At 51.0% G+C, this 27,676-nt stretch overlaps 1 protein-coding gene across 1 annotated transcript in view; it reads left to right on the top strand.

Moving 5' to 3' along the window:
* Positions 1-514: 514 nt before the first annotated feature.
* Positions 515-27,676, top strand: part of Sipa1l3 (signal induced proliferation associated 1 like 3) — a 174,864-nt gene continuing 147,702 nt past the window's right edge. The window contains 1 exon segment of the mRNA XM_060366603.1: positions 515-998. The gene's annotated coding sequence lies outside the window, so the exon portion shown is untranslated.

The raw sequence follows: 27,676 nt of genomic DNA, 5'->3' as shown, positions 1-27,676 counted from the left end.
GCTTGTGACAACACAGCTGAGAGTTATTGAGCTGTTTTGTTTGTCTTTGTTTTTTCCAGACAGTCTGATGTAGCTCAGGTTGGTCTTGAACTCCTTTCTTCCTCTTCCAGTGCTGAGATTATAGTTGTAAGCTGTTGTCTCCGTTCGTTATTGAGCATTTTGATGGTCAGAGCTGTGATCTCACTGGGTCCTGTTCCTTGTGGTCTCCTCCCAAGGGCACCTGAGCACAGTGGTCAAAGGCTGGAACCTCCGAACTGCAGTGCTTGGGCTGGACTCCCCATTTGCTATGTGACCTCCAAGCCGTGATTTCCATGCAACACTGTCTGTAAGACAGGTGTGCTGGTGGCGCTGACACAGGCTGACAGCAGGCTCTGGAGAGATGGCAGCCTTTATAGCAGCACTGTCCCAGAGTGTGCTTCCACAAGGTTTAATCATTAAGCCCCTGCAGCCAGCACCGTCGGCAGAGGCGAGGGGCCCACCTGTGGACGGGAAGGGCGTGAATGAAGCTGCCGGGCGCGGGCAGGGACACGGTGGCGCTGAGCCAACCCTGGCCCAGCGCTGAGCAGGTGGCCTGTTCCTGAATGGGAGGCAACAGGCAGGCTTTGTTACCTTCGAGCTCTCTCCCAAACTCATTCAGACCCGGGACCACATGTCTGATGAGTAAGGAATCCTGTTATTTCCCTTCCCCAACGGGAATGTTGGTGAAACCGCCTCTTTGGGAATGTGCCTGTGCGCAGAGAGCAGCCATCTCGGGGGAACTCCGGTAGCTGGCGTGGCCTCGAGGCCGCTGGATAAGTCGTTAGAAGCTGGCGCTGCTGGTTCCCATTTCCGCATTCCAGACACCCACAGTGCCGCCGGAGGAGGCACCACCCCAGGTCGGCCAAGGGAGCTGGGGCAGGTGGCCCTCACCTGGGGAGAACCTGGGACAGGAGGCACGCCTGGGGCCGCCGCAGAGCCACCTGCCCGCCGTGTGAGCAGGGCCGAGTCCGGGACGCCTGGTAGGTGAGCAGGACCTCCGCAGCACCTTCCAGAGAAAGTTACCGATGTGATTCTTCCGCTCGGGAGCCAGCTTCTCTCTCTCTTCCCCCCTCTTCTCCCATGAAGTGCTTACCTATCTGTTCCTAGCCCCGAAGCCAGGGTAGGCCGAGCGGTGAGGAAGGGAGAAGAAAATGGAGGCGTGCCGGGGAAAGAGTGGCCACCTGGGCCCCTGCTGTGTGCAGACTTCCTTCCCAGGGGCATCAGGCACCCCACCCTGGTACATGCATGCCGTGCACTCTCCTGTGAATGCTGTTCCCTCCCTGGGCTTCAGTTTCCTCTTTTTGGGAAATAGGAAATAGCAGCAGCACCCACAGAGTTGTGGAGCAAAGTGCCCCAGCTCCTCCAGCCCGTGTCACCACTCCACTCTGTGCGGCGGGGTGGGGCTTCCGTGCTCTAGCCTCTTCCTGGCTGTGTCCGCTGCCTAGGAACCTGTGGATGGAGTTGGGGCGCCATGCCCACCTGTGTTCCCACAGTCAAGAGGCCGTTCTCTAAAGCCACCGCCCTCCTGCAGGCTGCTCCGATGGTCCCTTCCCTGGGTGCCTGCCTCTCTGTCCCCCTGGAGCCTCCCGCTCCGCTGGATCCTCTTCCACCTGTTTCCCCACTGTTGGCTCCGTGGGAGCACAGGCCCTTGATCCTTGCAGAACAGTGCCTGGCGAGTGGTGGGCGCAGCTGAAGTTAAGTCATGAACGACTTTATGCTGCTAGGTGTCCCGTTGGAGGCTGGCTGGCTAGCTGCACTCATGGGTTTGCTAGAGTGCCACCAGCATTTCAAAGAAGCCATGGCAGTGTGGTTGCTGTGGCCCGTGCACCTGTCTCTCTGGTCATGCAGCCATTCTTGGGGTCTGTCTGTAGCCTCAAGCTGCTGGCTTTCTGGCCCTCGGCCCCTTTAGGCTTCCCGGCCTGGAACCTGGCTGTGGCTCATTTGGGCATTTTGGACCCATGGCATGACAGAGGAGGCATGGCACTGGTGAGTTAGAAAACACTGGAGTAATTTCAGTAGGAGAGGACTTGTGTCAGTCCCCCATGTGCGCGTATCTGCCGGGTGTGTGGAAAGGCCATCTCCAGGGTTCTGTGGCAGGAAGGCAGGAGAAATAGGAGTGATCCAGCCAGCCATGGTTTATCCTCCTCTCTGCTTTAATAGGCAATAACTCTTGCTTTGCGCTGAGCAGGTTTTAATTAGCCGGTGAGTTGGAGGAGTCTGGCTGTATCTTAACTGACAGGTTCTCTGTTTCTGGCTCTGGGTAGCAACAACTGATGCTGTAAAATTCTCTCAGGTTGGCCCCCCCGGGACTCTCCAGGGAGCCAGGTCAGTGGCCCCCTCTGCTTCTCCCAGCAGCCTGAGGCCTTGAGGCACCTCATGGGCCCAGTGTTGTCCTATGGCAGTCATGTGCCCTTCACCCTCCAGAGCCTGTGGCCGTGTGGAGAGTCGCTGCGGCAATGGGTCACTGTCCCTTGAGCTTGAAGGAGCATCATCTTGGGGTAAGTTGAGGAAAAGCCATTTCTCACAATGCTTAGGTCCCAGCACCACCTGCTCTCTGAAAGACGGTGCTAAGTGACGGTGTCTGTAAGGGAGAAGCGAAGGGAGTTCAGGTGACAGCTAATGTGCCAGAAGACTCGTGGACCAGAGTGGGGATAGCGAGCACCCATGGGCTGGCTTCAGCGCCTTCTTGAGTATTTCCCGTTGCCCTCTCCCCGCCTTTTTAGGGCGCTTCTTTCTCCCTACCCTGCCTGCCAGGCAGCACCCTCCCACAGCAGTGCCTTCCCACATCCTTACTCCAGGTGCTTTCTCCCTGGTTACATAATGCTGCAGGGAACAGTATTATTCCGTTAGGGATAATACAGTATTTCCCCGCATTTTGCTGTCATACACAGCAGTACCCTATGGAAATATTTCTGAATCTCCCAGTATTCCTCCAATTCTCTCTTCTTTTAAAAAAAAAAAAAAAAAAAAAAAAAAGGGCCAAGCAGTGGTGGCACATGCTTTTAGTCTCAGCCCTCGGGAGGCAGAGGCAGGCAGATCTCTGAGTCTGAGGCCAGCCTGGTCTACAGAGCAAGTTCCAGGACAGCCAGGGCTGCACAGAGGGACTCTGTCTTAAAAAAAAACATGAAAGAGGGAGAGAGAGAGAAACGGAAACAGAGAGAGAAAGAAGGAAGAAAGGAAAAGGGGCTGAGAGATGCTCCGTTAAGAGCACTCGCTGCTCTTGCAGAGGACTTGGGTTTAGTTCCCAGCACTTACATTGTGGCTCACAACCATCCTTAACTCCAGGAGAACTGATGCCCTCCTAGCCTCCTGTGGGCACCAGGCACACATGTGGTGCACATACATATTTGCAGGCAAAATACTCATACACATTAAATAAAAATCTAAAATATATTTTATTTTCATCCTAGCATGTCCTTTACAACTGGACCATACCCCCAGCTCCTTACTGGGGAATTCTAGGCAGGGGCTTTACCACTGAGGCACACCCCAGCCCCTCACTGGGGGATTCTAGGCAGGGGCTCCACCACTGAGGCACACCCCAGCCCCTTCCTGGGGGATTCTAGGCAGGGGCTTTACCACTGAGCCACACCCCAGCTCCTCACTGGGGGAGTCTAGGCAGGGGCTCTTCAGCTGATAATCCCCCTCGCTGGAGGGTTCTAGGTGAGCGCTCTACCACTGAGCCCCGCCCCCACTCCAAATGTACTTTGTTAATGTCTGCATGACACATAGTGGTGGGCATGCTGCAATTTATCTGGCTAGATGTTTCTGATGTGCTTTCTTTTTGTTTCTAATTTTTCCCCAAAATTGTTTCTGTAATTGATGGCCTTCCTAAGCTAGCCCACAGGTGTGGGACCTGCTCAGCTACTTTACCGTTGGCTCTGTAGGCCTTTGGGAACGAGAAGGAAGCAGCGGTAGCGTGGCGGTGCCCCTTGTCCGGGTAGGAGGTGTGTTTTCTGGGGGTTCTCAGCGGCCCCGTGATGCTGAGCCACCTACTCTAAATGCGTCTTAATTATAGAAATGATTAATAGCTACATCATCCTTATGCCGATAGATGTGCCTGATGGGCACTTACGACACAGTTGGAAGGGGAGGGGTCGTGCTCTTCCCCGTGAACAGTCGTTGGGAACCAGAGTACGGAAGCGGGTTCTGCTGGGATGCTTCCGTTTGGGAATGCGCTTGTCGCTGTGAAACCTGACACGTTCTGCTGAGACGCTGCTGCCCAACAGGACACCCAGCAAACGGTGACTGTCCTCCGATGGCAACCGAGTATTGCTTGTCAGGCATCTGTGGGAGACCGAGGCTCAGCCGGGTGGGACGGCTCTCCAGCTGGTCCTACTGTGCTGCAGGTCAGCAGTGCACAGGGCTGGAGCATTCCAGACGGTTTTTCTTCAAATGGCCCTTGGGATGACTCTGTCCATCTTTCTGTGTGATCTCAGGACCTTTCCTTCCATGAAGCGTTCTTAGTCAACCAAGCTTTATGACAGCAGCCTCTTCCTCTTGTTTTGTTTGCCTGTTTGTATTTGTTGGGAACTGGGTCTTTTGATGTAGCTTTGGCTGACCATGAGCTCACTCACTGTCCACCCAAGATACCGTAGTGCTCCACTGTATCTGCCTCTTTGGCTTCTCAGGTCTTCTTCTGCTTAGGGCAAGAACCAGCTCATATCACTTCCCTCTGTTGGCTCTATCTGCACAGCCTTGTAAAAAGAGAGGTGATGCAAGAATTGATTCCTGGAAGGCTGCCCTGTTGGGGTTCACCTGTGAACACCGATCACCACCACAGGGCCTGTTTCCTCACTGGAAGAGAGCAGGATTTGACAGCTTTGGCATCGTCAGCCTCATAGTCAGAAGTCACCTGTTTGGCTTGCAGTCCCCCATCCGTGGAACAGGAATAAGCAAAGCTGAGGAAGGAAATTTCTGCCATGGGAAAGCAGAACCTTTCCTGAAATCCTTAAGCTGGTTTCTACTTGTGACTCTTCAGTTCCAGTTTTGTGACATGACCCCACTCTGCTGCAAGGATGTCTGGGAAATGGAGCTTTATGGGCTGTGTTGCTAGTCTGAGCAAAGGTTCAGTACGGAAAAAGCAGACTTCCATGTTGTATAGGGTCCTACCCACACAAGTGGTTTCTTCAGTCACAGAAGCAGTTACATAAACGGAGGCAGCACACATTAATTTACCAATGACTCCGTAAGTCCTTCGGGTCAGCTGGACACCAGGCTCACAGGGTGCTTGTAAGGACTAGCTAAGTGAACCTGTCCGGGGGTAGGGGGGAGAGCTGGCAGAAGCATCTGCAGGTCTTGGCCTATTGCTTAGGTCTTCTCTCATTAGATACTGAATTTAGGCAAACGGCCATGAAGCAGCCAGGCTCACTCTTCGCCTGTATGGTGAAGCCACCACGAGTACTTTTTCATGGGAGTGGCCTGGAGCCGACACTGTCACTGTGCCCAGTTCTCAGATGGAGGAGCAGACGTGGACTGGCTCGGTAGCTGGCTGTCCTTCAGGGATGGCGTTGTGGAGTTGACTCAGTCTCTTGTGTGGTCCTGGAGACCAGGAAGTGAATGTCGTGCCATATTGCTTTATTTATTTTAGAAACGTTTCTTACTGAAGTGGGCTTGTGACACCAGAGCAAACAAGAAGCAGAAACCACCCGCTCTTCTATCCCCTCCACTCCCGCTTCCTGCTTCTTCGCTGTGGCCGACAGAGCTTGTTACTTAGATCTAAGTGGGGTGTGGAACCCAAGGCCTCCATAATGCTAGGCAGGCTCCTTGCCACCGGCCTACATCTCAGGCCTACACGAGTCCAGCTTATGAAAAAACAGGAAAGCCGTGCTCGTTAATGCACGATACTTAAGCAAAAATGCATGTCGTGGAATAACAGGCAGCCATTAGCCTACTGTGGCCCCAGAGCCGGCCTCACAACTCCCGTGCACCCCTCTGCCTGCCCTGCTAGAGGCAGCCACGGTCTGGAATTTCTCACGCTTGGGCTGGGCATGGTGGTGCATGCCTGTAATCCCAGTAACTGGGAGCCTGAGGCCACAATCTGAGACCCTGTCTCAAAAATCACAACAAAATGAAACATATGTAGGTATTTTTTTAAAACCATGTTTTTCACTTAATACAATTCTAAGATTGATGTAGCCGTAGGTCATTTTTTTTTTTAACCTCCAGACCACATTTCTGTTTCAGTTGTTTCCTGTATTTCGTTCATTATGCTTGTTTTCCTTTATGTGTGTCTGTTGTACACGTGTGTGGGCACATACGGTGCCGTGGAGCATATATGGAGGTCAGAGGACAGTTTGTGGGAGTTGGTGTTCTCCTTCCACCTGTTCTGGGGCTTGAGCTCAGGTTGTGACTCGGTGTCAGATGTCCCAACCTGCCAGGCTGTCTCACCCACCCAGCGTTTCTGTTACAGCCATTTCCACAGCGGTGGGCATTTCGCAGGCTTCCATCGGTGCGTTACTGTGACTGTTAACACTCATTTCTAGGCGTTCGCGGGCAGGAGGTTTGCAGTATGTCCCGGGATGAGATGCTGGTCATGTTAGATGTAATGGTCTTTGCCCTCCGCACATTTTCACCAAAGGTGGATGAGGGTTTTGAGCTCCCTTTTGCCCAAATCTTGTCCCATCGGTTGGGTAAAGCTTTGAGTTCTCCTAGTGAATCGACATGGAATGAGATCTCCCTGTAGCTGATCTGCAGTGTGGTGAAGATGTGTACAGCAAAGCCACTTTTGGTTTCCTTTTTCTCCACACTGCTTTTAGTTTCTGGCCTCTTTTTCATGGATTTGGTGTTCATGGATTTTTGTTTGTTTGTTTGTTTTTCCATTTTCTCTGTGTAGCCCTGGTCCTGGAACCCACTCTGTAGACCAGGCTGGCCTCAAACTCACAGAGATCTGCCTGCCTCTTTCTGCAAGTGCTGGGACTAAATGCGTGCACCCCACACCTGGCCTTCATTCGTTTGTTGGTTGGTGTTCTTCATCGGCCCTTCCTGCCAGTCCTGGGGTACCCCTGTTTAAACTACTGAAAGTTTTATGGTTCCTTTGGTCACTGTTGCCTCCCCAGCTCCATAATCTCTGTGTGTACCTACATTACAATATCCCTTTTGAACTCCTCTCCCGTGTCTGTGGATTTGACACACCCACCATGTCAGGATTAATCTCAACTGCAAGTAAAGAAAATGATGGAAACACAGAACAACAGTGGGCTAATAAATATGATGGGAATTGATCTTTCTCTTATATAGAGGAGACTGATGATAAACAGGTCAGGGCTGTATCCTCACAGGAGATCAGTCATCTCCTGCCATCCTGTCCTGCTACTGCCACACCTGGCTACCCTCCCTCCTCGTCTCCAGAAAGACTTGATGGAGGTTTCTCGCAAAAATTCTGCTTACGCTGGCTCAGAACTTAGTAGCACGTGTAACTGAAAGGGATCTGGGAAATGAAGTTTCATTTCACATGGCTTTGTTTCGGCTATAGATTAGATTTTTTTTACCGAGTTAACACAAGAGTTCAAGCAGTAGAACAAGGAACTAACAGCTTCACTAAGTTGTGGTATATCCTAAGCATGGAGTCTTTTAGGGAGGGTCTCTTGTAGGCCAGGCAGAATTTGAACTCCTGATCCTGCAGCCTGCTCCTGGGCGCTGGGATTGGGGATATATGCCACTACGCCTACTGAAAATGAAGCTTTATATGTTGCTCCTCTTCATTCTTAGATTTATTCCACAAACACTGAGCAGGCACCCGAGAGAGAAGCTATTTTGGGAGCTGGGGAGAGCACTGAATGAGACAAAGCTCCCGCCTCTGGTCGTGCAGACCTTCTGTAAAGGAGCCAGAGGAAAGTGTGGCAAGGCAGAACTAAAGGAAGGCAGCTCGGCTGGAGGCAGGCAGCACTCTGCCGGCCCGGTGCTGGGCTGGGGAAGCCTCTCCGGTGTGCCCGGGGCGTGAGGCAGCACCCTGGATAGCCAGGGGAAGAGGGCCTGGCGGCAGATGGGGCCTGGTGTGTGGGAGGGACTCTGGATGGAGGGAGGAATGGTGGCGTGTGTGGAGAGGTGAGGGGGCACAGTGCCTGTGGCTTTGTGGGCTGCAGGGAAGTCCCTGCTTTACCCAGAGTGAGGTGAGCCTTAGCACGGCTCTGAGCAAAAGGGGATGTCCGCTGGTGGTCAGTGATCCTGAGTCCCCGAGTTCTCACCGGCTTCCAGCATTGCCAGCTTGCAACCTGCCTATTCTGAGTCCTGTTACTGTATAAAGAGCCAGTGTTTGTCTCTAAAAGATAAGGCTTCTTTAAAGACAGGCCTGTTGTCATGATTAAGATGATTCAAAAGTAGCTTTTCATCCTCTGGCCTGGGCAGGGTTAACGTTAGGTCCCCTGGCTGTCCTTCTAGAACCTGTTTGTCCCGATTAGGACCCCACCAGTTCCCACTGGATTCCGTTCCCGAGCCTGTTAAGTCTCACAGCTTTCGCGGTTCCTCTCCTCTCCCTTTCCTGTCTTAAGAGTTTTCCTGCGCGCGCACGCGTGTACGTCTAGGCCGGCTAGCTCTCAGGAGTTACAGGCTCATGCAGCCTACTGTCTTGCTTTTCTGTGGATTTAATCTCAGGGCCTCACACTTAGATGGCAAGTGCCCCTTCCCTCAGAACCCTCTACCACACCGTGGCCTTTTGCTTGCTTCAGCCCCTAGGCTGGCCTGGGACTCAGGACTTCCCTGCCTCAGCCTCCTGAGTGCTAGGCGTTTCTGGCAGCTTATTTGTTGAAGAAAGCTGTGTCTTCTGTTCCGTGTACACTGAGGTCTAGAGTGGACTATGCTTTTACTATATGTGCTCTAAGTGAGTAGTTGGATTTAGAGACTGAGCGAGCTTTGACTTTCATATACAGCAGGTACACACATATGCATACATGATCACATAGGCGCGCACACATGCTGTTTAGGTTGGAAGGGCAAGCCCACCTCCTGGTGTTGCTGTGCTTGTATCCAGTGGGCACAATGGAGAAAGTCCATTGTCTTCTATGTTCTGTGTTGTTCGTGGCCGTGGATGGTTGTCGCCGAGGTCTGTTCTGTCTTTGGCAGTCTGCCATCATTGTGACATGATGGCATGTGATATGCCCTCTCCATCTTGCTGAACTCATGCTGGAAGGAGAAACCACATGTATTATTCATACCCCCTCCCCTTCCCCCAGGTTCTGGCTCCTGTGGACCTTTGCTTACATTAGAAATGAGGACCGAACCGTCAACCTGGTTTCTAATCTGCACAATCTGGAACAGTGATTCCAATCTTCTGTGGGTTTTATGTTCATTCCTCCCATCTACACTGGACCTTGGTACAGCACACCCTGACACTGGTCGAAGCTGTCCTTTGGGCAGGTGTGGTTGCCCCAGGCCTCACCTTTGGCCAGGTGGGGCCTTTGCTGTTGGCCAGTTGGCATCACTAGGAAGGAACAACTCTAGACTGTTGACAGTCCCACCGGCTGCCCCCCACCCCCAATATGTTTTCTGACTTTGTGGTATCTGCTAAGGGTCTGCTCTAGAGCAAGGGTTTCATTTTTCCTCCTTGGCCCAAAAGGCTTCTGAGCACTGTGTAGCTTCTGAAGAGGCTTTCCAATCCTGACAACAAAACAAAACAGAACAGAACAGAACAAAAAAACAATGATGGGGTCTGCTCTGGTGAAGAGAGGCCGTTCCTTCTGGTTGCCTGGTCAAAGGAGCTCATTATCCGGGTCATGAATTCTTTAGAGCGATAGCACACACAGCATCATTTGGATGCTTTGCGATCAGTTATGCATTCTCTTGCCCAATACCCAAGAGCCTCTTGGCTTCGACAGAGTTAACTCCCTGTGGGAGGGAAGTATTTGATGTGCAGTGAAGGGCAATGTGTTAATCCATTTGATTGTTGACATATTCAGTAAACATTCATGGAGCTTTACATATGTCTCGAGGCCTGGGGACAGAGCCGGAGAAGGTCTGTCCCCTGGAGTTTATATTCAGGGTGAGGGACACAGATAACAAAAAGATAAGGTAATGACAGGGATGAATAATTGTTAGGAAGTCATCAAAGCAGAATGGAGACACACACACACACCCACACACCCACACCCACCCACCCACCCTTGGCGGGGGTGGGAGTCTGGGCAGCTGGGGTTGTGGGGGAGCTTCCCTGGCTCCAAGGTTGGGACACATCCCCTGAGGTGGCGGGCTCACAGGTGCCAGCCTCATGAGAGGTCTGTGAGGAGCTTTTCTGGCAGGCCTAAGAGCAGGTGGCGGGTGCCGAATGTGTACGGGGGCAGTGAGGTGGTTGAAGCCCCCGGCTGCAGCAGAAGGGGGAGGGGAGGGGGAAGGGTTTGTGAGAGTTGCCGCCCTTCTGTCTTCTGGCTACCCAGAGAAGTGGGGCTTGAAGAGCTGTGGAGTGAAAGTTGGGCTTTGGAGCAATGGGCCAGCTGAAGGGTAGGGCGCAGTATGGGGTAGAGGAGTCTGTGACCTTGCAGAACTCAACAAGGGACTGGCAGAAAGGATAGTGAGAAGGGAAGAGAATTTCCCAGAGAGCCAAGGCCTGGTCTGCAAGTAATGTAACATAGAGCAGTAACAACAGCCCTGGGCTCTGCCTGCCTGCCTGCCTGCCTGCCTGCCTGCCTGCCTGCCTCTTCCTCTCTGGTTTTTCCAAACAGGGTTTGGTTTGGTTTGGTTTGGTTTGTATTGTCTGTCCTGGGACTCTATACACTAAGCTGGCCTTGAACTCCCTGGTGCTGGGATTAAAGGCGTACACCATCACCGACTGGCATCCCCAATCCTTTTTTTTTTCTTTTCAGTTTTTCCAGACAGGGTTTTTCTGTGTAGCCCTGGCTGTCCTAGACTCACTGAGTTGAAGATCAGGCTGGCCTCCAACCTAGAGATCTGCCTGCCTCTGCCTCCCGAGTGCTGGGATCACAGGCGTGCCACACCCAACATCTCCAATCCTTTTTTAATGACTTGATATCATTACACACGACATACGCACACACATGTACACATACACACGTATCTAGCCAAGATGGCTTTGAACTCCTTATTCTCCTGCTCCCCTAGTCCTGGGATTATGGGTGTGTGGCACCTTCATGGCTTCATTATCATACAGCCTATTTCCTGCTTTTCGAAGAAGGGGCCCGAGGCCCAGAGTTGCGAAGCTGTCCTTACTGTTACCACAGGCTCTGGGGAAGCTGCTGGCTGTGGAGCAAGCGTTCCTCCTTCCCTTCAGCCACAGCCCTCAGTGCAGGCGTTGACACAGCCTGTGCGGCCTGTCCATGGCTTACGTTTATGAGTTCAGAACGGGATGAGGCATACCGGTGGTATTTCCTGATAACTTCCCTCAGATCCTGACGTGCCTTTTATTACAGAATTTATTACAGGGCAGAAGGCAGGGGCTCTGATTGTTGACCTAGGTGCACTCTGCACGCGGCTCTGATAAGGCGTGGCAGGGCTCACCTTTGAGCTGCTACACTGACAGGCTGAAGGTTTGCTCACCCATCAAATCCTCCTCAGCACCTTCCCCAGTGCGTGCAGGCAGGGGGAGTCCCCGTCCCAGGGTGCGTGTCCCATGACGTTACTTGGCGTCTCCAGAGGAGGCTGCCACCAGCCCCCAAGTCTGGTGTTGCTTCTGTGCCGATCACCCCCAGGGGCACTAACTAAACTTGGCCCTGCTCCCTTTGAACGTAGGCCTTACTAACAGGATTTTTACGTTGACCTACATCTTGAGACGCCACACCTGGGCTGCAAACAGTTCCAACAGTGGAACTTGCCATCTAGGGACTGGCCTGCCACCTAGTTCCTGCCCACGGGATGTCCTGTCCCCCTTCACCTTTTCTTTCTTTTGACACAGGTCTCACTAAGTGGCTTTGACTGGCCTGGAACTGTGGAGATCCCGTGCTGGGAATAAAGATGTCTGCTGTGGGCACTGGCTTCCCTGCCTGCTGTTGCTCTTGGTCTGTTCTAAGATAAGGTCTCCTGTAGATCAGGAACTCCCTGAGCTCCTGATTCCTTTGGAGACTCCCAAATCACGGCGTTTCAGGCGTCTGCCCACGCAGCACCTGTGTCCATTCGCAGGTCTCTAAGACAGCGTACCGATAACCTCGGCTGCCAGGCCTGAGAGGACCGTCTGTGCTGTACTTCGGGACTTTAGAATGAACCCCCCTGGCGCTACGCTGTTTTCCAGGCGTGCTCTTCCGTCTCTCTGTGGCTTGTACCTTTCTTGAAGGGCCTGCCTTGGGGCTCCTCCCAAGGCAGTGGGTCAAGGCCTGTAGCCCGGCCTTCTCTCCTGTCAGGACCTTGCTGGCTGTACTGGTTGTTCTGCTTTGTCACTCTGTCTCACGTGCCAAACTGCCTTTGTTTGCTTCATGGATTTTTATTCAGACAAGTCTTAGAGTTGCAGTTACTGAACAAAGTATGTGGCTAACTGCAAAGCCCAGTGATATTTATTGCTGGCTTGTATCCAGAAAAGGCTCTATCAATATGGAGTCTGATTAGTCCGAGTGGGAGCCCAGATTTCCCTAGATCTGCACCCACACTTCTCTGAATACTCCTTAGATCATAGCTGCTGTGACCAAAAACGTCTTAGTTTTCTTTCGCTGTCTACTGAATCCTATTTTTATATGTTTATTAATCAAATGTATTCCTTTAATTGCCTGTCTTTCTACTGAGTTAAAAAAAAATCACATTTATTTATGTAAGTGTATGTGTGTCTTTGCAGTTAGTGTTCTTGTTTTTAGTCTATGTTTGATTTTAATTAAGTAAGTGTCCTTTTCCTGTGGTGCTGGGCAAACCTCATGCATGCTGGGCAAGTTCTGACCAATTGAGTCTCATGTCCAGTGAGGTGGCTTCATTTCTTTTTTTTCATATCCAGCATCTTAGATTTATTTTGGCCTAGGTTGAGATAAATATCTGCTATTGGTTGACTCAGTTGTGAGTGGTTCTGTGCTATTGACCCAAGAATCTGTCCTCTTCCACTGGCTTGAAAAGCTTAGTCTAAATAAGGCTCTAGTCAGTTTGTTTTGTTTGTATGTTTTCTTGATCCAGGCTGGCCTCAGATTCATTCCCCTGACCTCAGTGTCCCCTGTTCTGGGGTCACAGGCCTTTGACACCCCTCCTGGCTTGGCCTGAACGCTTTCATGTCCAGTGCCCCCTCCAGGTTGTCTGCACAGACTTGTTGAAGCATGCTGACACCATCCCTGTTCACAGGGAGGAAACGGAATTGCAAAGTGAGGCTGCTGCCTGCACTGAATCTCACACCTGGGATGAGGCAGAGCCTATTTGTCAGAGTTGAGATTCATTTAATAACCAGCTTCCTGGTTGCAGTATATTCTCAGCAGCCTTCCCTGGGGCTTCCTGGAAGCCCTTCCTTTTGACTGGCATGGTGGTCTTTATTGCCCTGCGCTGTGCTCCTGTGTGGGCGAGCTCCCTGCCTCACTGCTCTGTCCAGTGTCTCTGTGGCTGTGTTAAATAGCAGTGCAAGGTGCTGGCGGGTGTGGATGTCCCGGATTATTATTATTAAGATTTGTTTATTTACTATGTATACAGTGTTCTGCCTGCATGTGTGTCTGCACACCAGAAGAGGGCACCAGACTTCATTATAGATGGTTGTGAGCCACCATGTGGTTGCTGGGAATTGAACTCAGGACCTTTGGAAGAGCAGCCAGTGCTCTTAACTGCTGAGCCGTCTCTCCAGCCTGCATGGAAATCTGGTTAGGCAGGGACCAAATATTGTTGAATCCCTTAAGAATTCCATGATGGCCTCTCGGGCACAGGCTCAGCTCGAAAGCTGTGCACCCTGCAATCATCACTTCCTCTCACAGACTTTTTAAAGGTTTCTTTGTCATTCACAAGGTGATGCTGAAGGTTTTTCAGAACGTTTCTTTGGAACATGGTCTTCATCATTGGGTCTGCCTTCACTGAGGCCTCCTTGTGCACGAGGCACTTACAGCCTACTGTAGATGAGGGGCCATGGCAGGCGGAAGGCTTTGACAGTACACTTTGACAGTGCTATCCCTGGCTGTCATTTCCTGACTTTGATAACTGTGACTGAGAGAATATCACTCTTCTTAGGGAAGATCCCCTGGCACCCTTGGTGGTTAAGACAAGAACCAATTCATGGGGAATGGGGAAGAGGAAGCAAAACGAGCCCTGGCTAAGCAGCCATGGAAGCGACGAGAATACTTGTGTTTTGTTTCTGCTTGGAAGGGATGAGTGTCGTGAAAACCCAGCCGCAGCGGAATCTTTGTCGTAGAGAGCCGAGCTCCAGTTGAGTGGTCAGAACGTATGTGCTCAGCTTTGAGTAGAAATATTCTAAAAGGTCAGTTTTTTTAAAAGATGGGATCTAACCGGGTAGCCCCGGCTGGCTTACAACTCACTGTGTAGATCAGGCTGGCCTCCAACTCGGAGATCACCTGCCTCCGCACCCGAGCAAACGTGCACCACCACACCCAACCTGAAATGTTTACACTAACAAGTCGGTTTCTTTATTTGCGGTGAGGTCTTGCTGAGTTGCCTGCACTGACCTGGAACACCTGGACCCAAGCAGTTCTAAATCAGCCTTCCCAGGCCCTGGACTCTGTGCCAGCTAAGATTAAAAAACTTTGAATTGGAGGTACATCTGGTTGTGAGCTACCAGGTGGGTGCTGGGAGCTGAACCCAGGCACTCTGAAAAAGCAGCGAGTTATCCTAAGCTCTGGGCTAGCTCGCCACAGTTTTTGGTGTTTTGTTTTTTACATTTTCTATTTGGAAGTTTTAGAACCAGAAGGGGAATAAAACAGTCGATGAAAAGCCCTCCTGAGGTGGACTGCTGTGGTGCAGTGGGGGCGCACAGCCACAAGTGGAGCGGGCCGTCCTTACCCGTCACGGTGGTTGATCTTGGGGAGAGCTCCAGCCGTGCCTGCCCAGCCAGAGTGGAGAGACGAAGAAAGGCTTTGGCTCACCCGTCAGGGAAGGGGGGGCCAGGTGCCTGGGCTAACCTCAGTATTGCCGGGTGCCACCTTGGCCTTGGCCCAAAGGGTGGGATAGAATGACAACTTTGCACAGCTAAGTCAGAGTGACCCCTGAAGTTTTCAGTTCTGTGAGCCACGGGACTGGCCTTTCCCCTCTCATTCTTAAATGGGTCTCTGCCGCTTGAAACCCTAAGTAGTCTAGTGATTTTGGGGGTCCTAGAACCTGCACTCTGAAGTTTCTCCAGGGATGACTTCTGTGAGTCAGATGTTGGGGAAACACTGATAAACTGTTGGAGTGGTTCTTGGACCCAGGTGAGCAGCGGACTTGCCCAGGGAACTCGTTAAAAACACAGAGGCTCTGTTCAAATCTCAGAGGCCTCCTGGCGTCAGGCCTGAGCGGTGAGTCCTGAACGGTGTTCTGGGTTCGAGAGTGTGAGAACCCTTCGGGTAAGCGTGGACACCACGTGTGGACCATCCCTAGGGTTTGCTCAGATGAGACAAGCGAACTCCGAGTCTAGACCAGCGGTTCTCAACCTTCCTAACACTGCGACCCTTCAACACAGCTGCTCATGCTGACCCCAACCATGACAGTATTTCATTGCTGCTTCCTGACTGTAATTTCGCCACTGTTATGAATTGTAAGGTAAATATCTAATGTGCAGGATATCTGATATGCCACCCCTGTGAAAGGGTCGAGACTACAGGTTTGCTTGTCTCCTGCCCGTCAGGCAGCCTTGCACGCAGGACGCTGCGTATAGACCTAGCACCTAGACTGCATGTGTTCTTGGGTGACCGTGCCCAGAGGGGCTCATCACAACTGTTTAAACAGTATGCATCCGCCTTAAGCAAATCTGGAAAGAGCAGGGTATGCTGTGTACCAAGCGGCAGCTTCGGAGCAGAGAGGGGGTGCTTCCTCGGTGTGTGGGTGGGCACGCTTGCTCTCACTTGGAGGTGAAGGAGAGGCAGCAGGCCTCTTTCTCTTGTATGAAAGAGAGTCTTTTGACTTGATTCATTGGGCCAGAAAATCCCTTTTCAAACCCTCATGTAGCGGCTTTGCGTTTGAGGCCCTGAGGGTGGCACTGGGAGTCCTGGCTGACCCATCCCCTGGGCCCCGTCCCCCCTTCCCCTGGCATGTGTGATTTTTGCCATTGTCCTGAGGATTTGTTCCCTTGTGGTCAGCATTAGGAATCAGAGCGCAGGCCAGCCAGGTTTATTCATATGTAAATTGACGCTTGTTTTGTTTGCCCCCCCAAATTCGTTAAGGCCACACCCCGCTCTCTTGTACATAGTTTAGAAGGCTGTCATCTGTAATAATCTCGGGGTGAGTAGGTTATTCCGTGGAGAAAACAGAGTAGGTATTTTCTGAGGTGGCTCGGTGAGGAGCAGGTCAGACGTGACTGCAGTACCGTGGGTGTGGGTGGTCATGCAGAGTGGTTTGCGCAGTTTGGTGCACAGACCTGTTTGCTGGCCCAGCCTCTGGAGGGGCTGACGGAAGACTCGAGCGGTGCCTGGAGACTGTACAGGGCCACATGGGAAACCTGTCCAAACAAAGTAGCAGATGGCTTTACTGCCTTATCAGTGCATCAGCGTGGAGAAGAGATCATGCGAGTTTGTGCTTGTCAGTGCAGGCACATTCACTGTGCATGTGTGCGAGTGTGCGCATGTGAGTGTGCATGCGTGTGTGTGTGTGTGTGTGTGTGTGTGTGTGTGCGTTCTCTTCTCTTTGTATTTTTGATGATAAACGGGAAAATTCTGTGGTCTGAAAACCATTCCCTTTAAAGTCAGGGCACTAACCTATCCTGCTCGTGTTTCATAATCCCAGTGCGGGTCCAAATATCCTGCTTCTAAATCCAAATTGCCTCTTCGACAGAAAGATCGGTAGGTGAGTCTGGGAGTGTGGGCGCTTTAGTGCTTGCTAAAGGCGACTCCCCTGGACTGACGCAGGTGCCTTCTTGGGGTCCTAGAAGTTTACACTCCCTGGGTCCCTTGGCAGGATGTGGGAAGATGTTACTACAGGGGACAGATCACTGCCAAGAAGCAGGCGGGCTCCCATTAGGAAGGGGAACTTGTGAAAATTGAGGGTGAGAACATTGTTTCCCTTAAAAGTGCCCAAGCTGTTGAATTCATTGCAGTTTCCATGAGCTCCTAGAGGCCAGCGCCGGCCTGAAGGTTCCAGTGTCGCAATAGCGGGAAGCGCCGGCGATGTAAGGTTCCAGGAGCGCTGTGGGTACTGGCTAGGGTATAGAACCTCCCGAGAGAGGTTTGTAAAGCTGTAGGCTGTTACCAGACCAGTGTTCCCGTCATCCTCAAAGCCTGGAGCCTGCCCTCTCAAAGCCTACCACCCTGCTGTCCGTCTCTGAAGAGCTCAGACGCAGTCACAGGTGCCTGGTGGCGACTTTCTTGAGGTTCCATGCTGCAGCATGTATCAGTCGCCGGCTTATCGTTGCTAGACGGTCTTCTGCTGGGTGGCTCTACTGCAGTGTGTTTGCGTGCTGGTCGGTTGGTGGGGCTGAGTGCTGGCGGGCAGGCGCCTGTGTGAGTGGGTGAGGCTGCTGTGAACATGAGAGGCTTTCCGTGAACAGGTGCTTTCGTTTCTACGCAAGAATGCAGCTGCGGGTCTGCTGCTTTAACCTTTCAAGAACCCAGCCGTGTTTCCCCAGGTGACCGCAGCATCTGCCGCCTGCAGCAGCGAGCGCGGGGAGCCCGGGCCTTCTGCCCCTCCCTGGCACTTGCTGTCATAGCAGCGAGGTGGGTGTGTAGCCTTTCAGCGGTAGTAGAGGGCAAGGGTCAGGGTCTCGAGAAGCACTAGCCTGAAACTTGGGTGCCATCACAGCTAGGCCTTGTGCGTGCTAAGCAAGCCTTCACCGACGCTAAGCTCCGGCCCCAGCAACTGTTTGCACATCTCTTACTCCTTTAATCCTGTTTTCTCTAACTGAATTGTAAGATTTTATTTTACTTAATTTTTTTAAGACAGGCTTTTACACTACAACCCAGGCTGACGTAGAGCTCAGCGTTCCACCTGCCTCTGCCTCCCAGGTTTCCGGTATTAGCCAGGTGTGGTGACCCAGCCTGGTCTACACTCATAGTAAGTTTCAGAACAGCCAGGCGGTATAGATGTACTCTGCCTCAGACAAACAAAACAAAAAGAGCTGGGTATGGTGGTGCACACCCTTAATGCCAGCACTCAGGAGGCAGAGGCAGGCAGATTTCTGAGTGTGAGGCCAGCGTGGTCTATAGAGAGGGTTCCAGGACAGCCAGAGCCACACAGACAAAAACAATTGGTTAAATGCATGAGCCACTACCACCCAGCTGTAATTCTGTATTCAGGGCTCTGCCTGAAGGGTTGAGACACGGCTTTAGAAAGGCCTTTCTTAGCGCTGTCCCTGTCACATCTGTCTCTCCCTGGGACATACATTTGTCTTGCCCTCAGAGAACTCAGCTTCTTTGGGAGAGGGGATTAAATACCCGGAGTGGGTTTAACAGGACGGGTGCGATGGCAGCAGCATCCTGTGCACCCTTTAAGACACTCCTGCACGGTGTCATAGCATCCGTGATAACCTTTTCACTTACTCCCCTCCAGTCTGATTTCTGTTAGCGGTGAAGGAACGTTTCAGTTAGCTGTTTTTCCCTCCTTCTTGAATTTCTGATGCCTGAAGTACAGTTCTGTTACAGGAAGGCCTAGAGAGCCTGCCCTTGTCTTGCCCTCTGCGTTACAGGGAATTACGACCATGGTGACCATGGGGGAAACGTAGTTTTATCAGCCTGAAGACATTTCCATATCTTTACTTTAAAGAATTTGGGGCTATTAAATTTTTTTTATAGTTTTGTTTGTTTAAATTATGTATCTGCGTGTGGGCATGTGCGTGTGAGTGAGGGCGCCCACGGAGGTCACAGAGGCTTTGGGTCCCCTTGAGACAGAGTTACAGGTAATTGTGAGCCACCCCACATGGGTGCTGGGAACCAGCTCAGGTTCTGTGAAAAAGCAGCAAGTGCGCTTTACCTGATGGACCATCTCTCCAGCCCTTCGGGAGAGAGACTGTGTGTGTGTCTGTGTGTCTGGATCTATGTATGTCTATCTGTCTGTGTGTCGTGTCTGTCTGTGTTCATATTATAGAGGGTGAGCTATGCCATGCTTGTACATGGATTCTGGAAATGGAACTATGATCACCCGGCTTAGATGGCAAAGTCTCTTCACGTGAGGAGCCACCGGTCACTCATCTGGGTACTCATCTTGCTTTGTAATGAATGGGTATGCATCTTTTTTTTCAAAAATCTTTTCTATATATATTGAGTTGTGCATTTTTTGTTTTTGTTATAACTGTATATTATTGATTTATAAATAAACCAAGCTGAAATTATTCATCTGAAATCTTGTTCAAAACAGTCACCTAAAGCTATAAATACTATTTACCTCTCTTTAATTGTTTCCTGTAAATGTTGAGATCAATTGTTTTATTTTCTTCCATTTAAAATACTATTTACTTATTTATTTATCTGTCTGTCTGGGATATATTTATTTATCTGTCTCACTGTGGAGACCAGGCTGATCAAAACTCACAGAGATCCCTCCCCAGTGCTGGGATTAAAGGCGTGAGCCACCATACCCAGTCAGAGTACTTCCCCCTGGTGCTCCCTTGACTTGTGAATTCAGAAGGGTTGTGTTTGCTGTCTGTGGTAGCACATGCCTGGAGTCCCAGCCGCAGAGAAGCTGAGGGAGGGGCATCACTGAGGCCGAGACCAGTTCTGTGTAACCCAGAGGCCCTGTGTGTGTGGGGGGGGGGGGCGGAGAAAGAAAGAAGGAAGGAATTAAAAAGAAAACTGGAGTCCTAATCCAATAAGTTAGCCTTGTTTAGTTCAAATATTTTGAAGGTTACCACATTTCTTTCTGTTGATTTTAAGTTAAATTTCACAATGATAAAAGTCTTTGTAGGCTTTAAAGCAATTCTTTTGCACCTTATTTTATTTGGTTTGGTTTGGTCTCGCTTTGTAGCTCTAGGCCAGCCTAGAACTCGCTCTGTAGACCAGGCTGGCCTCAAACTCATAGAGATCCTCCTGCCTCTGCCTCCCTTTCCCTTTTATTTTGAAGTAATTTCACAGAAACTTGCAAAACTGCTTACAGTAGGACAAATGGGAAAGAAATGAATCTGAACTCTCATATGATACTGTATACAAAAGTAATTCAAAGTAGATCAGATCTAAGAGTGAGAATTAAAACTACAGCCTGCTTAGAAGAAAGCACAGGAGTGTATTTTTGTGACTCTGAGCTAGGTTCCTTACGTACGACACCGAAGCTCAAACAGGAGAAGGAAGTTCCATTAGACTTCAACAAAATCAAGAGCTTTGTGGTTGAGGACACCATCAAGAACATAAGAAGATAGCCCATAGAAGGGGAGACAGCGAGAAGATAGCCCATAGAAGGGGAGACAGCGAGAAGATAGCCCATAGAAGGGGAGACAGCGAGAAGATAGCCCATAGAAGGGGAGAGAGTGAGAAGATAGCCCATAGAAGGGGAGACAGCGAGAAGATAGCCCATAGAAGGGGAGACAGCGAGAAGATAGCCCATAGAAGGGGAGACAGCGAGAAGATAGCCCATAGAAGGGGAGACAGCGAGAAGATAGCCCATAGAAGGGGAGACAGTGATGGCAAGTTTGTTCTCCAGAGGTGAGTGTACAGGATCTACAGTTCACTTACAGTGTACAAAAACCCAGGTTTTCAAAATTATTTCCTTTTCTTGTGTGTGTGTGTATGTGCGTGTGTGTGCCATTGTGTGTGTGGATGCCTCATGAAGCCAGGGTTTGAAGGTGACAGGTCCCCTGGAGCTGAGTTGTAGGTAATTGTGAGCCACCCAGTATGGGTACTTTGTGTGCCGTCTGGCCCTTGTGTGTGCATGCATGTCTGTTTGTGCGCGCACGTGCTTGCGCATGCGTGCTCACGCACACGTGCGTGTGTGTTCATGTTTGTGTGTATGTGTTTATGAGCCTTTTAATCTTTTAAGTGGGTTAGAGTCAAGGTGTTATAGTAGGAAAACTTTCTTTGGGGGATTTTGAGAATTCTTTTCTAAAGCAGTATCAGGTTTTACGAATACTTGACAAAGGAATGAATTCCATCTATTTCTAGGGAAAAGGTTTATGGAAAAATTTGAATCCAAGTTGTTGTGTGTTATTATTTTGCGTCGCTTGTTGCATGTGACTTTTGTGAGAAGAAATACATGTGCTCCCTAGAGATGATCTGGCCGGCTCTCCTGAGAGCTCTTATTCCTTGGAGGCAGAATCTCTCGGAGCTGAGGTTGACCTTAAACTCCGAGCCTGCCAGGTGCTGCGATTACAGGGCTGCGCCGCCACACCCCGCCTCTCTAGCTTTCTGGTGACTTCTGTCTGGAACATTTAGATTTGTGCTCTTCTCTATAACCTTTGTGATGAAAACGCCTGCACCTCTTACTCAGTGTCTCCTGGTGACTGCAGCCACCGCCGCCATGTTAGGTGAGTTTAATTGTCGTCTTCCAAAAAGTTCATGTCCGGGAGCCCGCTTCAGCACATCAGGGCAGTGCCCGCTCTGAGCTTCAGCACATCTGGGCAGTGCCCGAGCAGGGCTGCGGTCGGCCCCCGGGAATGTGGGCATCAGAAGCAACAGGCTGTGCTTTGACACCTAATTTCGCGTAGCCCAAGTGTGTGCCTTGGCCCCATTCTCCACCCGCCCCATCCATCAGCCTCGGCTGGTGTAGACACAGACAGAATCCCACACTCGCCTGCTGTGGGATCCAGCACTTACTGACTTGCCTGAAATAACGCTAATTGGTCTCAGTCCCACTTGGATTGTATGGTGCCTGCCACAGCCTTAGTCTAAAACCGCCGTGTCTGGAGAAGTCTCCGTAGGAGAGGAGGGCTTTGGGGTCCCAGCTTGCCACAGTGGCCTCAGGCCACTGCCAGGCACACACGCCTGTGCCTTGGGCTCCGGGACAGCTGCTGTACTGTGGCTCAGGTGCTGAGGGCAGGTTTGGACAAAGCCTCCCTTCTGGGTCTGGATTCCCTGAGGCTGCTGGAAAGCCAGTTGCTGCGTCCACAGCGGCAAGCCTCTGTGGGGCCCAAGGGTGTGCACGGTTCTCCTGGATGACTTCTTCAGTGGCCTCCTTCCTTCTGCATGGCCCTTCTGTGCTCGGCAGTGTGCTGTGGGCGAGGCTGATTGCACTGTGCCAGCCAGCTGGTTAGGGAGGTGGTTTTAATCCGCCTCCACCCTCCTCCTCAGTGCTTTCTTCTGCTCAGAACACTGCTCAGGATTGCCCCACTCTGGTGCAGCCTCCAGCCCCCCTCATTGGGTCTCATTCATCTTTCTCCTCTGCCTAGGCCCTGGGGACAGGTGGAGGGCGGAGGCGAGGCAGGGGGAGGCGGGAGTCCTAGAGGATGGGCCGAGAGAGCTCCTCCCACAGGCCAGAGCCACCAGACAGGTCCCCAAAGGCAGGCACAGCACCCCCACTGCTGGCTGAGGAATTTGGCACAGATGGCAGCGTCCCCTGGGCTTAGGTATTGGCTGGCTAGAGGTTGCCAGAACAAAATGCCACAAGCTGGTTGGCTCAAGCAGCGGAAACTGAGTGTGTCAGTCAGAGATCTGGAGGCTGGAAGTTTGAGCTCAGGTATGGCCTGGGTTGCTCCCTTCCAGGCTCTGGGAACAAGGCCATCTTGTGGCTCTTTTGCCTTCTGGGAGCTGGCCTTGGAGTTTGCTAGGATGTTCTGTGGCAGTTGACTGCAGCAATCGTCCTCAGACTACACTGCTTTGGTCTAAGGGTGAAGGAGTGCGCCTCGTTTGTGAGAGAGCTTCTGTCAGATTTCCTCACCTCCAACAACTAGGTCCTGTGTCCGCTGTTCCAGCCCTGGGAGCAGAGGATGGTGGGAGTACATTTGACGTCTTCATTAGGCCTGCAGTAAGCTTAGGGCATCCCTGAGGTGCCTCGCCCCTGAAAGTGGGGACACTTCCAACTCAACTAAAATTAGGATGGTTTTATGAAGATAAAAGAATATCAGAGGACAAAAAATGAATTATCTGCCAATACAATTTAGCATTTAAGATAGCCTTTCAGCTAGCCACAGTGGCTTTGTCTGTGAGGCCAGCGCCTGGGAGGCTGAGACTGGAGGATTGCCATAAGTTCAAGAGCAGACAAGCCCATGGAGTGAGCAAGCCCATGGAGTGAGACCCTCAGAATAGCCCCCTTCCTCCTTCCTGCACCGTGTAGAGCCCACACTCACCCCCCCACCCCCGCTTCTGCACCCGGCTACTCGCCAGCCTTCAGACCTTGCCTTCCTCTTTGTTCGTGTTCTCCCCTGTGCTCCCAATGCTCGTCCTGATGGCTTTCCCCTAGCCTCACAGCGTAGATTCCAGCCTGCCTATCCAGTTTTCCCAGAGCCTCTTCTGGACAGCCCTGAAGCTCAGCTGGGCCCCTTGTTATTCTTGCCTGGCAAAGCTTCATAGCAGTTACCATAATATTTAATTACACGTTATGTTGGTCTTTGCATGTTTAATGCCTGCCTTCCCCACTGAGCTGGAAGTCCCAGGAGGTCAGGCCCAGGCTTGTTTTTTTCCATCACAATATATCCCTAGTACATACTAGATGATTGAAAAAAAAATTTTTTTTTTTAATTAAATGAGTGTGGTTAAGGTGGAACAGTTTATTCACGTAAACCTGTGGTTAGGGGTGCCGCTAACCCTGGAGCAGAGAGTGGAGTCTGACCGGAAGTTTTAAAAACTCGGCAGTGAATTTTCAAAGCGAGAGTTTTATGAGTGGATTAGATGAATATGTGCTCCAGCCATACATTTATAGGCTGCAGGACCCACATGACCGGCCTCCGAGAGCCTCTGGGGTCATTTGAGAGGTTATGCCTCCCAACACACTCCTGGCCACATTAACGAGTTCAGATGATGAGCACGTTTTTAATTAGACTCCTGGTTCCCGTGTGTTTGGGGCCAGGGCAAGCACTGCTGAGTGCCAAATGGTACTCCATGCTTCACGAGGTTCCCAGTGTCTCCGACTGTTGCCGGAAGCCCTTTCCCAGGGCGTTCTCTTCTCCCCAAAGCCATCTGTCTGTCCTCTCAGATGAGAGTGAACACCACAGTGCTGGTGGTAGGGAGCTTCCAGAGTGAGCACTGTGTCTGGAGCAGTCAGCCTCAGCAGAAGTTACCGCTGAGCCAGACCACCACTGCCATCACCGACTCTAACTCTGGCACTCTGGAAACCGAGGGAAGCTAACCGTGAGTTCCAGGCTACCCTGAGCTACATCAGAAACCCTGACCGTGAGTTGACGGGGGCTGGAGAGATGGCACACTGGGTAAAGAGCTTGCCATGTAAACGTGAGGAGCCGAGCCGCGACCCCTTACACCTCTGTAAATGTGGGGCGTTTACGTGGCCTGCTTCAGTCTCAGGGCCTGGGGACACGGAGCTGGCTGTGGAGCAAGCTGGCTGGTTAGACTCATCAAGCTGGCCAGCTCTGTGCTCAAGAAGAGACTCTGGTTGGACGAATGGGGCAGAGAGCAATTGAGGAAGACACCTGTACTCTCAACCTGGTCTGCATATGGGCGCACCCAGATATGCCCCTGCACCCCAGAAACATTCAGAGGTCTCGTCTGAGTTAGGACGGGGCTGCACAGTAAGGGCCCGTCTTTGTGTTTTGATTTTTCTGTGTGTGTGTGTGTGTGTGTGTGTGTGTGTGTGTGTGTGTTTTGTTTTTCTGAGACAGGATTTTTCTGTGTAGCCCTGGCTGTCCTGAACCTTTATAGACCAGACTGGTCTTACACTCACAGAAATCCACCTGGCTCTGCCTCCTGACTGCTGGGATTAAAGGTGTGTGCCATCACCACCCACTTGTAAGAACATATCTTAAGTGCCATCACCACCCACTTGTAAGAACATATCTTAAAAAAAATATATAGATAGGTAGATATTTGGCTTCAGGAACAGACGCATTAACAGCAGTGGCCTAGACAAGAGAGCAGTTTATTTTTTCTCCAGTGAAACAGCTGCTGTAATAGTACCACAGCCCTGGGGACCCAGGCCCCTGCCCTCTTGTTGTTCCGTGGACGTTGCTCTCATCACGAGGTCTGAAGGGACTCACATGATCACCAACTGTGGGAGATGGACGAGAAGAAGGGGCAAGCTCTCTTTCTAAGACAGGAGTTTGTTCTGTTCTGTTTAGTTGAGATAGAGTTCCCCTGTCCTGAGCATCCATGGCACACACGTCAGCAGATTTTGTGTATTCTCAAGGTTGATCAGCCATTATCACAATCTAGTTACAGAACATTGTTATCACCCCCAAAAGATAACATTCGTAATTCATTTTCCTTCCCCATCCCATCCTGTCAGCCACCAGTGTCTATGCCGCTGTGGACTTTTGTTACCTGTTCTGGATAATTCATTTAAATGGTTTAATGTAATACTGTGTCCGTATGTCTACCTTCTTTCAGTTAGCAGGATTTTTGTTGTTATCGCTGTGCTCAGAGTGGAACCGAGGGTCTGATGAACCACAGGTTCCTGCTGAGCCACATCTTCAGACCCTTGTTGCTGGAGTCTAGTTAGGTGCTCTGTCAGGTATTCCATGGCCGAGCCATGCGTCCAGCCCTAGCAGAATTTTAAAAATAAACTTTCATTCTTTGAGAATTTCATTCATGCATACAGTATGTTTTGATCTTCCTCCCCCTAGCTCCTTCCAGATCTGCCCTTCATTTCCCCACCCACTTGTAACTTCATGCTCGCTCCCTCCCTCCTCCTCCTTCCCCTCTCCCCATTCCTTTCTTTCTGGAACCCCTGAGTCCACTTGTGCCTGTATGTGTACTCATGGGTATGGGGTCATCAGTGACGTGTCATGGCCTATCAGAAGCCACACACCCTTTAAAAAACAAAAACAAACAACTGAGTCTCCCTCCCTCAGAAGCCATCAACGGTCCCGAGACCTCAGCTCAGGGGAAAGGCACCCATGACCCCTCCCTCTCCATAGCACAGTGCTTTAAAGGTTTATCTGTCTTACACACGAATCAGTGCTTCTTGTTTTTGTTTTTTGAGGTAGGGTCTTATGTATCCCAGGTTGGCCTCCCTCCTCACTGTGTAGCCCTGGCTGGTCTTGAACCCCTGATGCTCCAACTGTCCTCCACCTTCCAAGTGCTGAGATTACAGCTCTGTGCTAGTATGCCTAGCAGGACTTCCTTTCATTTTATGAATGACGAGTGCTCCATCTTATCCACTTCATAGTTGGTAGGCATTTGGGGTGTTTATTATAAAAAGAGCTGCTATGACGATTCCTGGGCAAGATAGAGATAACGCACGCACGCACACACACACACACACACACACACACACACACACACACACGTGTAAAATGAAAATGACTGGGCATATGGTAACCAAGTTTAACATTTTTATGTATATGGCTATTTTTCTTACATGTGTGTCTGCACCATCCGGCCTAAAGGCATGTACCACCACACTGGCCTCCTTCCCTCCCTTTTTAAAATTCAAAGTCTCACTATATATCCCGGACTGGCTTGGAATTTTGAATCCTTCTGTCTCAGCCCTCCCTGGTTCTGGGATTACAGATACTCACTGTTTTATTTGACTACTGTGGACTCTTTGACATCTTCAAATGTTTTAAGCTCGTTACAAAGAAGCCAGTTGTGTATTGAGATTAGGCCTTTAATGCGAAGACGAGTTTGAGGTGTAGCACAGCCAGATCCATCCGGGAAGCGCCATAATTTCCAGATAGCAAAAGACATAAATGTCATCTTGGGACGCGCTATAACATATGGTGTTAACAGTTGTAGTTTCTGTGGGTGACACATTTACAGATGTTGGGAAACTGTGTGGTTCTCCTGTGCCATGTTTAAAGGAAATGGCTAGATTTCATTTCGAGGCTAGTGAAAAAGAACGGGGCAGTCTCGCTGCCCTCAAATTTGAATCTTGAATTCTACCGTGTTTTACAGGACCTGACCCAAGATCTATACGCGCCTCGTCTACTCCCCTCCCGTTGGACTGAATTTAGTCACATGGCTACATCTGGCTATAAAGAAGGCATGTGTGTGGGGTGGGGGGATAATGGTCTTTGTTCGGGTCAGCTGTTTCCTGACTACAGTGTAGGGGTTCAGTTATTACAGGGAAGAGTAAGACTAAGCCAGTACTGTACTTCCCGTGCAGCCTTTGTCTCTCCCCGCTTCAGAACACTCTTTGGTCGGTGATAAACGCCTTCAGAGGGACTTGGCTCGTCTTTTGAGGCCATGCTGTGTGCAGAAAGGGTCTGGAGTCAGTAGAGCACTCAGGACGAGGACCGCCCGTGCTGGAGAACTGGGCCCGCCTGAGGGAACAGCAGATGCTTGCTGCCTGTCCGATACTCACACCAGAGCAAGCGCTCACGAAGTGGAATGGCTGGACATCTGTTCTGCTCTCACTGTTTGTCCTTTAACGAGGGACAAAGGGGTCAGGTGCTTACTTGAATTTATGGGCTGCAGCCTCCCTGGGCCTTCTCCCTGTGCAGTTAGACGTGTGATTGGCTTCTCGGATGCCTGGGCGCGGAGGTATGTTGAGAGTCTTGATTCCGAGTGTTGAAACCCACCTCCAGCTACCTGCAGCAGAGGAGAAGTTGATGTGATGGCTCGAGAACATCAGCCACAAGAGTGGGCAGTTGGAGCCTCCAGGTAGCAGACGGCAGGTGTGGCTGGCTCGCTGGCAGGGAGACCGCCTCATTGTCTCGGCT

Source organism: Meriones unguiculatus, chromosome 14, assembly GCF_030254825.1.
Source record: "Meriones unguiculatus strain TT.TT164.6M chromosome 14, Bangor_MerUng_6.1, whole genome shotgun sequence".
NCBI classification, from domain to species: domain Eukaryota; kingdom Metazoa; phylum Chordata; class Mammalia; order Rodentia; family Muridae; genus Meriones; species Meriones unguiculatus.
This window is presented reverse-complemented; position numbering and strand designations above follow the sequence as displayed.